The sequence below is a fragment of the Balaenoptera acutorostrata genome, chromosome 10 (assembly GCF_949987535.1).
Source record: "Balaenoptera acutorostrata chromosome 10, mBalAcu1.1, whole genome shotgun sequence".
NCBI lineage: Eukaryota > Metazoa > Chordata > Mammalia > Artiodactyla > Balaenopteridae > Balaenoptera > Balaenoptera acutorostrata.
In genome coordinates, this window is record NC_080073.1 from 17,620,922 (window position 1) to 17,633,429 (window position 12,508).

Below are 12,508 nucleotides of genomic sequence, written 5' to 3' on the forward strand. Positions count from 1 at the left end.
TGCCTGTTGTCACTTGTACTAGTTGACCGTCCGGGGACGTGCAGGCAAAGGTTGATATTGAGGATGGTCACTCGTCTCATCACCCACTTCCTCATTTTCAATTTTCACTCATCATTTTAGACTTTTACTTAGGGGCTTTATAGGTTTTCTCCGGGGGAGGTAGGTAGCTCCCTCTGTCCCGCCACAGGACACTTTGGAATAGGGTCACACAGCGTCCTAGCATGCTCCGAGCTGCTGAAAGGGAAAGAGTGATTCAGGGCCTGCTTGTGTGGGCTCCTGTTGCAAAGTTTGATACAAATGACTATATTTTGCTGGTGGTTTTGGCTATTTTGATTGCTCTTTTAATGGGTATATATATATATATATATATATATATATATATATATATATATATATATATATATATATATACACACACACACACACACACGGGCTCAATTTGTTGGCTCTCCTATGAGGAAAAAATTAAATAGGAGAATCCAGGATGAGTTGTTGAAGCCCATAAGAAACTCCCCCATGGGCCGTAGCCATAATACAGCACATTAAACAGGAAACTGGAAAAATGGTACTGTGACCACTGCATGTTTTATGTTCCAAACACACATTTGCATAGCATCTGTATTTCTTGAATATATTTGTGGTCTGTTTCAAACCTTGTACCGAGTGGGAACTCTGACCATGTGATAAGCCACCAGGGAAGTTCCTGTAACCCACTGTAATGTGGCCATGTGCTTCCGGGGAAGGGAGCGTTGGGGAGAGGACGACAGAGTCTTGCTTTTCTGGTCTCGTTTGGATGAATTCTGCAATGTGCAAAGCAGTACGCTTCAGGTCAATTTATATCCTTAGGGAAACAGACGGTTATATCTCCCCAAGAAAGCGAACTGAACGAGTTAGGGTATGAGAGTTACTTTTCTGAAGGAGTGGATGCAGTGTGACAATTTACGTATTAAAAGGATACTTGATTTTGTTTTAAGGACATCATTAATACTGCTACATCCCCCTTGACTTTTTGAAGGGTTCTTAAACTTGGAGATCTTTTTGCTGCATGTTTTAGGGTCAATCTTCATATTTCCCCAGTCAGGGGAGTGGATTTTCCCTACCAGGAATTTGCTTGGGCAAGACGCTTTTTCAAGAGCTCAAATGTGTCCTTACTGTCTTTTTTAAAAGAAAGAGAGAATACATTTTCTGGACTGTTGTTCCAAAAGATAAGTACAGCTTCCGTTGCCAAGGGTTTGGTGGAACAGCCAGTTTCTGTAAGTAATGGAATTTCATTGCTCTTATGTTTTGCAAATGAGAAATGTACAGCTGGGCAGGATTTTCTCTTGGCAAAGGGTGATCTGTGTTTGAAACATTTAGTACTGTTTCTGGTAAGTCACATTCCCCTTTTGGATAGTATGTAAAATATTAATCATGTCCCAGTGTTGAGATGGAAAGAAGGATGATCACAATAGAGAAACAACATATGTGTAATTGCAATTGACACCCCATGCCCTTCTCCGTCAAATCCTAATCTCTTTTGACATGATACAGTGATTCGCATGCCTGAAAACGATGTTCTCCTGTTCACCTTGTCTGTGTCTGAGTTTATTACCAGGCATGAATTTGATTATTTTAAGTGTGCCTGTGGGTTCACTAAGAAGAGTCAGGGGCTTTCTAGTTTTTCTCCATATTTCTTCCTTTTCAGAGGAGTGAGCAAACGCCCACTAGATTTTCACCATAAGAACTTTCATCCTGGCAAAAGGACATTTATATTAAATCCATAGAGACTGACTAAATCTCGTCCTCAGTGCAGAGTTGTTAACGGTTACTCTGTTCCTACCGCTCTTTGTTCCCTGAGACCAGAGCTGTAGTTCTCACCCACATCAGAACCAAGCACACTCGCCTTGTGTTTTATCGGAAATATTGTGAAATGCCATCAATACTCTCATGAAACGAAATTCATCGGTAATATTTATATACATGCACACCTAATGGTAGAACCTATATACTGTCATTAATAGAAAAATAACAGGAAGATCATTTATAGTAAAATGTATGTATCGGTGCGTAAATGCTCGGGCACAGCCGCATTAGAAGCCACTGTGATGTTTGCTGCCAGACGCTGGCATCTCCTTGTGGGCTCGGCACGGTGCACCGGCAACAGAAGTTGCTGGTCCAGGAAGGCGGTGCTGCGGAGTTTGGCACCATGAGCGGCATCGCCGTCCACGATTGGATTTTCCACGGTGGTGAACAGATTGTGGTTAAGATACGGTACAATTAAATACAGTCTTCCTTTGATTTACACACGTCTTTGTGTGTGTGTGTGTGTGTTTTAAAAATTGAGGTAAAATATACATACCATAAAATTTACCATTTTAACCATTTGTAAGTGTGCTTTTCTGGGGCATTAAGTACTTGATCGTGCAACCGTCACCACCATCCATCTCCAGAACTTTTTTGTCTTCCCAAACTGAAACTGTAGCCGTTAACCCACCCCTCCTCCCCTTCCCCCAGCTCCTGGCTGCCATCCTTCTGTTTTCTGTTTCTATGCATTTGACTACTCTAGGCGCCTCACATAAGTGGAATCCTACAGTATTTATCTTTCTGTGTCTGGCTCATTTCACTTAGCGTAATGGCCTCCACAATCATCTGTGTACTTGTAGCATGTGTCAGAATTCCATCTTTTTTAAAGCTGAATACTATTCCATTGTATGTATAGAAGTATATACCACATTTTGTTTATCCATTCATCCATCGATGGACATTTGGCTTGCCTCCATCTTTACATTGTGGTGAATAATACTGCTGTGAGCATGGGTGTGTAATCTGTATGCCTTTAAATTGCAAAAACAAAACAAAACAAAAAAACCCTCAGTGTTTATATGTAAAACAGAGTTAGGGTGTACCCTCAGGTAATTATAAAACGTTTGTTACTTTACCTTTACTAATGTCTGGCAGGATACGGGAAGGTTATTCAGGAAACCCAATAATTCTTCTTTGCCCGAGACTCTGTGCTTTTAGGGCTTCTAGCATCCTTGGTCCCCTCCCCAATCCTTGTGACAATGAAAAATGCTTCCATAGATTTCCAGCACTACCTCGGGTTATGATAGGGACCCCAGGGAGAATGACTGGGGTAGAGATTTGTCTTGTTCTCAAACCTTATGATGCAAGGTGCGTTGCTCAGAAGCTCGTTCTTGCATTCTGTTCGTCTCTCATTTGGCAGTAAGTGAATTTCTGTGACAGTTGTCTGGGCTAAATGCAATGTCCTCTTCTGCTTTGAGATAGTAAATGCAATGTCCTCTTCTGCTTTGAGATAGTAAATGCAATTCTCCGAGTGCAGAGAAGGCAGGGAGTGAAGCCCTCTGTTGCCACTAACCTTTATTTTGTACAATCCTCTGTAAATACGTGTTCATCTTGGGAGTGTTATGATTTGAAGACCCAAGCATGTGGTCACAGAATGTGTGTAAGCTCAGTGGCTTTTGTGTAAATCAGTCATTCTCTGTTTTGTTTGCTGTAGGTTTGGTTAGTCTGTCATTGCTCAAAAGGCTGGGTTACAGGGTTGACTAGAACAGATTAACACTGCCTTCCCTTCCCGAGCTAGGCTACTTGGTAAAGTGAGATTTTACTATTTGTTAGTGAAGATAACGTTCTCCCACCAACTAAAATTGCAGAGTGGCATGTGAATTCACCTGAAAAAGCATTTAGTTTTAGAAAAAGGAAGACGCTCTTTTTTGTGTGTTAACTTTTTATTTTGACGTAATTTCAGACTTGCATTAATGAATTCCTGTACAGTCTTTACCCAGATTCCCCCAGCATTAACATCTACTACATTTACTTTATCCCTTTCTCTCTCTACCCCTATTCCTAAATACATCAGTGTGTGGTTTTTTTTTAGGAATAAGACCTCTTACATAACTACAATCCATTTATCTAAATCAGGAAATTAATATTGGTAGGGCCCTATTGTCTCATCTACAGAATTTAGTCAGATTTCTAATAATCTGTACAGTGTCCTTGATAGCAAGAGAAAACCGCAGATCATAGGTTTTACTGAGTTGTCATAGTTCTTGATTTCCTTTCCTTTAGAGCAGTGGCTCAAGTTTTTCGTCTTGCATGCTACTGATATTTTCGAAGAACACAAACTAGGTCTTTTGTATAATGTCTCTCAGTTTGGGTTTGTCTGATGTTTCCTCATGAGTATGGATTCAGGCCATACATTTTGGGCAGGAATACCAAAGAAGTGATAGAGTGTCCTTCTCAGCGCATCCTGTCGGGGGTCACACGATGTCACTTTGTCCCTTTATTAGTGATGTTAACTTGGACTGCTTGGTTAAAGTCTTATCTGCTGGGTCTGTCTGCTGTAAAGGTACTGTTTTCTCCTTTGTCTTGTATCCTGTCGGGGAGGGTGGAGGATACTTTGATTCTGTGGAAATATCCTGCTGCGACTCAAACTCTCATACACTGGTTTTCGCACCCACTTATGGATTTTACTTGACTTGATTATTATTATAATGGTTGACGAATGGTGATTTACTAAGTACATTCCTTCTATGTTTATGAGTTGTAAGAAGAAGTGTTCCTTTCCTCCCTGTTTTTTTCTACCTATCTCCATCTGTCTGTCTGTCTGTCTGTCTATTTCAGTATGGACTCATGGATTCTTATAATTTGGTGGTCACCTTGTCCAGTTTTGGCCAGGAGGAGCTTTTTCAAGCTAGTACCTCTGTCCTTTTCTCATGTTTCCATCAGTTTTTGAGCACTTCCTTACTTTGTGGCACTACGAGATGTCCCAGGCTCATCTTGTACTTTCCTTGCCCCAAACCTAGAATCAGCTCTTTTTCCAAGTAGCTCTAACTCCACTGAGTAGCTCTAACTCCATTGAGTGAAGAGTGAGTGGCGTTTAGAAACCAACATATGGGTGCTAGGGTGATCATATATAATTATATGAGGTTATAATTGAGGTTTCATTGTTTCTAGGCAGTCTCATCAGAGGTAGAAAATGTAAATATGCACATACACACACAATATTATCATCATCAACAACAACACACATCTCTCCTTCTATTTCTCTATTCATCCTTTTATATATTTTGAAAACTATGCCTGTATCAGTACCTCTAATTCCAGTCCAAGTCTGCATGGTTAAGTTTCTCCTCCTCCTTTGAAGATTTGCAACTCCTAGAGGAATCCCTTTTGAAATAGTGATGAATGTACTCTTTTCTTTTGAATCAAATCTCTGATCTTTGCTTAGATGTTATCAGTGAATTAAAAATTGTTGACAAAAATTGTTTAAAATATTTCCATATTATTTTTGGTTTGATTTTGGGAGGAAAAATATGCTCTAAAGTAGGTGATTTTGTAATTATATTTTTCTTTCATTATGGGGTAAGAAAGGCTCGGTATTTCTTGTGTAACTGTATGCAAGAAACTTATTATTGCTAAACAGGCAAAGATATGCCCAAGCCATTTGGGGGTAATATTAAAAATAAACACGTGGGGCTATGCTGTTGTCCTCTGTAGTGACTGATAGCCATGGACCACACTCAGCAGAGGAGAGGAAAAAATTCTGTGGCAATTATCCTCCTGAGAAGTAAAACCTATTCGTGTCAATTTGAAATCTCTGTTACCTCAGTTACATAAATAATCTGTTTGGATGAAAGAGATGTGGTATAATTCAAGCTATGTTGAGAAGATTCTTTTTAAGCTGCAAAAATAAGCAGGTTTTAGAGACCCCTTATTAGTAATGGACCCCAACTCTCCATTTCCAGAGGCGGAGACTAGAGTTTCATCTTAGCTACCAATTTCAATTGGTTGACAGTGTTGTACCCTGGATTACTATGTGGAAGGATTCTGAGACCATGTCTGGATTGAGTGGGGGTGAGTGTGGTGACCATTTAGTGATGTTTGCTATGGACACAAGAGAGGAGGGGTGACAGTTTGACTCTGGATTTGTTATCTCTGGCTGGACTCATACGGTGTTTTTGGAATGATGACATTATCATTTGGAAGTAATGACTCTCCTTTCATTGGGATGGTGTGTATTTCATAATAATGTATCAGTCATTCTTTTTGGTCTTCAGATGTAAAATAAAGTGGACACCTTTGTTGCATCTCGATTTTTATTCCCTCCTCCCCCTGTTTAAACAAGCTTTTCACTTTCATCTTACTCATATAGCCTATACCATAGCAATAGAAGTTCTGGCAAAATTAAAGCAGCTGATTTCCTTAGTATTTAGCAGGCACATGTGGAAGTGGAAAGAGTCCTGAGATTTAAATGAGGACCCCAGGTTTAGGTTTCTACCAGGTTATTCGCTCTGTGGTCTTAGTATCCTACATGCTGAGCCTCGAGTTCCTCATCTCTAAAATGGGAAGAGTATTACTCTCTGTTTCCCCTACCTGTCATGCTGTCTGGGTAGAGCAAGGAGATAACATAGGTCAAAGGATTTTTGCTCTTAAGTGCCAATATGAAGAATTGTTTGGGGTTTTTTTCAAATTAAAATTTTAGTTATCTGATACAAGAACTTAATACCAAAGCCAATTATAGAAGTCAGCAAAATACTTCTGAGATCTGTTTTCCTCTTGTGTGTGTTAGCCAGAATGTAGTGCTGCTGCAGGATTATTGAGGAAACCTTGAACTGTTTCAGGCAGACATACTTTTCAGAATTAACATTGTGACCAATTAACACCAAGTATTTCCTCTTTACTCCCAGTTGCCTTTAAAAAAATAACATTTTGTATTAATTTTTTTCTAATGACTATACTGATGTATTGACTTGGTAATATTTATTATTGTTGTTATTTTCTTATTAGTTTTGCTATTAAAACTAACTTTAAAAAAAAAAAAAAAAACTAGGTTTTCAGTGAACATCTTTGTAACAGACATCACTGCACACCAGCCAGAAAAATGTTAGGTGAAGAATAAAACATATGGCGTGATGCAATTTGTTTGTTTTCAAGACATTTATGTGTATTAGTTTTTTCATAGGAAAAAGCACTCTGAGGTAGTAAAACATTTTAAAGTTATATATAAAGTTGTAGAGTGGGATTATGGGGGAACTTTAACATTTTTAAAGTCACCTTTCTATAATGTTGGACTTCTCCAGAGAAGTGAGTATTCTTTTTTATAATCCAGAAAGCAGTAAAGAGGAAAAATGGTGAGTTAGAAGTTTCCTTTGAGTTTTAAGTATCACAAAGCTGACTCCTGCTTGTGTGTTTCCTTTTGTACATTACTTGTCGTTCTCTTTTCCAAAAGCTCCTAGCAGGTGGCCTCAGGTATGAGATGGGTGGGTAGCTCATGCTGGGACTCTGGAACAAGGCTGTTGGAAGTTCCTCCCTCCCATTCTCTGCCCAGATTATCAGAGTTCACTTCCTCTTGACACTGTGTACTTTTGTGGGAGTTGTGGTTCCCCGGAAGTTTTAAATCGATCCCCTCATGGTCACCCCTTAGTACAAAGAGTTATTTAGATCATCCACAAAGCACTTTAAAATCAAGAATAAATCAGAAGTGACTGGCATCCCCATTAAACTTTTTGAATAAAGATTAGGTCGAAAAATTAAATTTTTGGTAATGCCCAGACAACAACAAAACAACAAACCCTTGACAACAGTACAGATAAGATACAGTTTATATTCAGTTGTCTTCTTTGTATACCATATCTAGACCCTTATCTTTAAGTATGGGGGTTTTGAGAACAAGAACCCACGTCATTTTTTTAAAAATTAAGTTTTTGTCTTTGTCTGTTGGTGTAAGACACAAAGAGCTAGGTGCACTTTTATCGGACTTGAAAGGTATGTTTGGAATGGTCTGACTTAAATTATCAACTATGAAGTATATGTAAAATAAGCTGTGTGGGAGAGGCCCTGGGAGAACCTTTGAAAGCAGTAGGTCCACATCATTTTGGAAACAAAAACGAAGCACGGGGCCTATAGATGAGGGGGCTGGGAACAGGAGCAGGGAGAGTTAGATTAGGAATTGTCACTGGGAAGGACGCGTGGAAGACTCAGCCGCGTGGAATTGGCGGCTGCAAGCGCTGATTTGCAGTTATGCCACTTTCACTGAAAACTCCCAGTACCCCAGGGTGGGAAGCTGCAACGGCACGATTTCGTCTAATGATGATGAATGATTCCCATGAGCCTCGGGGGGAGGGCAGCTGGGATGGGGTTCTTGGCCACACAGATGCCACATTGCTCCGAGAAGACCTTTGGCTCTTCTGTTTTGTCTATTTGTCTGTGTCTATTTTGACAGTCATTTGAACTGCAGAGAGTCTGGGTCCCATCCCTCTTCTCCTGAGGGTAGCACTCCCCGCTTCCTTTTTGGCTCTTTTGAGTCTCTTAATTTCCATCTTTCATCACTTCCTCTTTTCCTGCTACTCCTCATGAGTCACTTGACAGCTCTCGGGGACCAAGAGAACTGAAAGCCTAAGAGTGTTTGCTTTCTTAGCCACTCGCCCACCTCCCCAAAGAGACATGCCAGTCTGTTTTTTTTTAAAATGAGCTAAATACATGTATGTTTTATTTTTCACTCTCTGGAGAAACTCTGGGGTGGGTTAGAAGTTGCTGGCAGTCACTATCCAAAGAAGGCAGTTTTTGTTCTTTTCCTGGAATGATTGTTGCTATAGGACATTCATGTTTCGGCACACGTCGATTTGAGAATTTGTTAGCCAGACACATACAACTCCTATGCGGTGTTTATTTTAAAAACCGGGAGGGGGATGAATTATACAGAGTGATCTCTGGTCGTGGCTTGTTGAAAATCTTCATGTTGTGTGGGTTCTCAGGCTCACAGTGGAAGAGAAACCATCAGCAGGCATGCGTTCTACTTGTTGGAGGCGAGTTGTATTCTCCCTAATACTGAGATAGGCCAAGATGCATAGAGAGCTCATAGGTGGTCCCTGGCTCTGGGGAGTTTCCATGTCAGACCGATGGACAGAGGAAGGTAGCTGATACTCAGGCCCTGAGAAAGGCAGTCAGTTGTATAGAGTGGTTAGGAGTCATGGACTCTGGAATCACACCAGGTTTTGAATTTTAATTCTACCATCGCTAGCCTTGCGACCTTGGACAAGTTTCTCCGCATCTCTGAGCATTGCTTTCTTCTGTAAATTATGGACACCATTTAGGCACACCTTGGAGATACTGTGGGTCCAGTTTCAGACCACTGCAGTACAGCAAATATCACAATAAAAGGCGTCACATGAATTTTTTTTGGTTTGCCAGTGCATATAAAAGCGATGTTTATACTATACTGTAGTCTATTGTGTACAATAACATTCTGTCTAAAAAAAAAATGTAACAGACCTTAATTTAAAAATACTTTATTGTTAAAAAATGCCAAACATCACTGGTCACAGATCACCATAAGAAATATAAGCAAGAAGAAGTTTGAAATAATCCAGATTATCAACATGTGACAGACACGAAACAAGCAAATGCCGTTGAAAAGGGTGCCAATAGACTTGCCTGACGCAGCGTTGCCACAGACCTTCCATTTGTAAGAAACGCGATAATCTTCGAAGCGCAATAAAGGTGAAGCGCAATAAAACGAGGTCTGCCTGTACGTGTATCATAAAGTTGCTGCAATAAAGAATATAATGCATGTGTCTGAAAACTGTAAATTTGGCTCCAGAATAAACACTCCCCAGGTGGGTAGCTTTGCTGGTGTTGTTTCTTGTCATTCTGTAGAGGCCGGGCTGGAAGGACCTTCTAACAAGCCGGTGCTTTGATGACGGTTTTATGGCACTGTTTCATAAACCCAAAATTACAGTTGTGAATAGATCATTTTAATTTGTTTTAGATTTCGTTTCTTTAATTAGTGACCCTTTGAATCTGGATGGAGAAACAGCTATCACTTCCTAAGGCCATATAAATCACGGTAATTGATCAATCAGGAATAATTCTTAGTTTACATGTTAGTGTGAACCTGGTAATTCATTGCATATGTGCTGACTTCAGTGTTCTAAAAATAAAGTAAAACAATTGCATGTTTAATGTCAGCTATTTTTAAAGTGCCTGAACCGATTAAGATTTCCATTTTTATATTGACTCATGAGGAATATTGGGATTTTCTTGAAATTCTGGAGTTTGTATTTCTTTGAACACAATCTTCCCTTAAGATGGCAACTCACATCAACTTCTTTTTAGGGTAACGTTTATAAATTGATGTCAATGCAATACACCAACGTGGAAAAATTGAGAAATACGGTAAAGAGTAAAGACGAAAATAGAAAACCTTACTGATGGTAAGCAGTGTCTTGAAAAAACTTAGATCAGTTTGCTTAATCACAGGGTACAATGGCCTACTTGTCGGAATCTGATGAGACGTGGAAATTGCATATGGAGCGCATAATATTACTTGCTCTAAACTCTAGCTTAAATGAAATGGTAGGAGCACAAGTAAAACAGGATGATGTATGATTTTTTACAGCAATGTTAGTGGATTTCAGATACTTTGTATCATTCTCTGAAATATCTGAAAGAGTCGGTGTGCTTATAGGAACCTCGGGGTGGGGTAATATAACATATGTTGGGGGTTTGGAATAGAATTGCTGCTGATAAAGGAACTTTAGAAGAGGGAATCAAGCAAGAAAATATGTGTCATATTTTTACTGAAAGCTGGAAACTCACTATCAATGGAGGAACATCTTAATTTTCTTTGGTGACTAAAAGGTAAGATTGAAAGCTAGCAAAAAGACCTACTTTCCCCTTTCCTTTTATTTTTTTATTTTTTTAGAATTTTATTTATTTATTTATTTATGGCTGTGTTGGATCTTAGTTTCTGTGCGAGGGCTTTCTTTAGTTGTGGCAAGCGGGGGCCACTCTTCATCGCAGTGCGCGGGCCTCTCACTATCGCGGCCTCTCTTGTTGCGGAGCACAGGCTCCAGACGCGCAGGCTCAGTAGTTGTGGCTCACGGGCCCAGCCACTCCGCGGCACGTGGGATCTTCCCAAACCAGGCCTCGAACCCGTGTCCCCTGCATTGGCAAGCAGATTCTCAACCACTGCGCCATCAGGGAAGACCCTCCCCTTTCGTTTTAAAGGACTAATGATGGTGGTAACAAAATTGGTGAAGTTTATAATTTCTCCGTTCAGCTGCCCTGATCGGCATCTTGGTATCTGAAGGACTGATTGCTTTGGTGTACGAAGCGGCAGAGGGAAACACGATCAGATAGAGGAAGGACATTAAATGCCGCACTGGGCTGAATCATTTTCAGGGAAACGTTACCTTAACCTTGGTATCTGCGTTTTCATCACGTTCTAAACCACACTTTAACTTTTATTAGCCACAAACCTTTAATAGACCGTGTTTTGACAAATAAGATTTTTTTTAGGACTGCTTCAAGAGCTTGTGAAAACCGTATGTATATATATGATTCCATGTATGAGTATACGTATATATGAATCTGTGAGTAAGTGTATATGCCTGAATACATTGACTTCACACGAGTTACTTGTGAGATTTCGTCTTTATTTTATATGAGCCGCTCATTGGAGACCCAAGACAAATCGGATGAAGTTTTAAGCTGTTTCAAATGTAGTCCCTGTTTAATAACCTCTGTTTACACTTTGTGAGAAATGAAAAGGAGAATCCTTTGGGCAGGTGGTATTATGTAAAGTGCAGGCAAGGAAATCTTTGTTTTGACAAGGTTATTTAATTACCTGCAAAGCCTGTTCATAGGTAAGATTAGGTTAATTTGCCTGACACGTTAAGTACATCTTACAAGTGAAATTCAGAGAGTCTCCTCTGCTTAAATTTACTAGATTTAACAGAACATACAGGGAGTTACACTAATTCAGAGATAAGAGGCCAAGGAAGGAAGTTGCTTTTTCCATTGAAATGATATTTTTCCTTTCTTCTTCAGTTTGTTTGAAAGTTAAGTCCATGTAAGGGTTTGTTATTTTTTGCCATTATTAGAACACTAAAGGCATTCGATGTGATCTGTTTGTGGCCTTTTGTTATAATTGATCCCAGTTCTAAGTGATCTTTTAAAACTTAAAATAGTAGAGATTTAAGAAGAGAAAAGTCGATACGATTCTTTTCATTCGGAATCAGCTTAGTCCAGTCTTTTTTTTTTTTTAAGCGTGATGCGTGTGAGAAGTACAAGTCAGAAGGGTTATAAAAATAACATCGTATCACCTGCAGGGAGTGCTGATCTTAAACTGTTTTAAGACTATGTAAGAGAGTAAATTAGTCCTTCTGATAGACCCTGGGACAGGAGAGAGACTCCACCATCCTCCTTGGAAAATCAGGGTATGGTATAGTCAGTTAAGCCAGTTTAGCATTTCACGGTGATCAGCAAAACTGAACCAGCGTTTCGCAAACTTGAGTCGGTTGTATACCACCTGGTCATTTTTTGCCTTTTATTCACCACCTGTTTTGTTCAACACTTCACATTCTTCTTAAAGCTTTTGTTTCGCCTAGATTTATTTTAAAAGGAAACTTATGTCATGATTGCAAGTGGAAAGCCATTTCATGTGCTGTAAACAGACGGTAACAGTAAAAATAAGTACCATAAAAGTGTAGAGTTGGTCAGTTTCATC

At 39.7% G+C, this 12,508-nt stretch overlaps 1 protein-coding gene across 1 annotated transcript in view; it reads left to right on the plus strand.

Annotated features, from left to right (window-relative positions):
* Window positions 1-12,508, plus strand: part of PDZRN3 (PDZ domain containing ring finger 3) — a 245,409-nt gene that overhangs the window by 22,594 nt on the left and 210,307 nt on the right. The gene's annotated exons all lie outside the window — the stretch shown is intronic.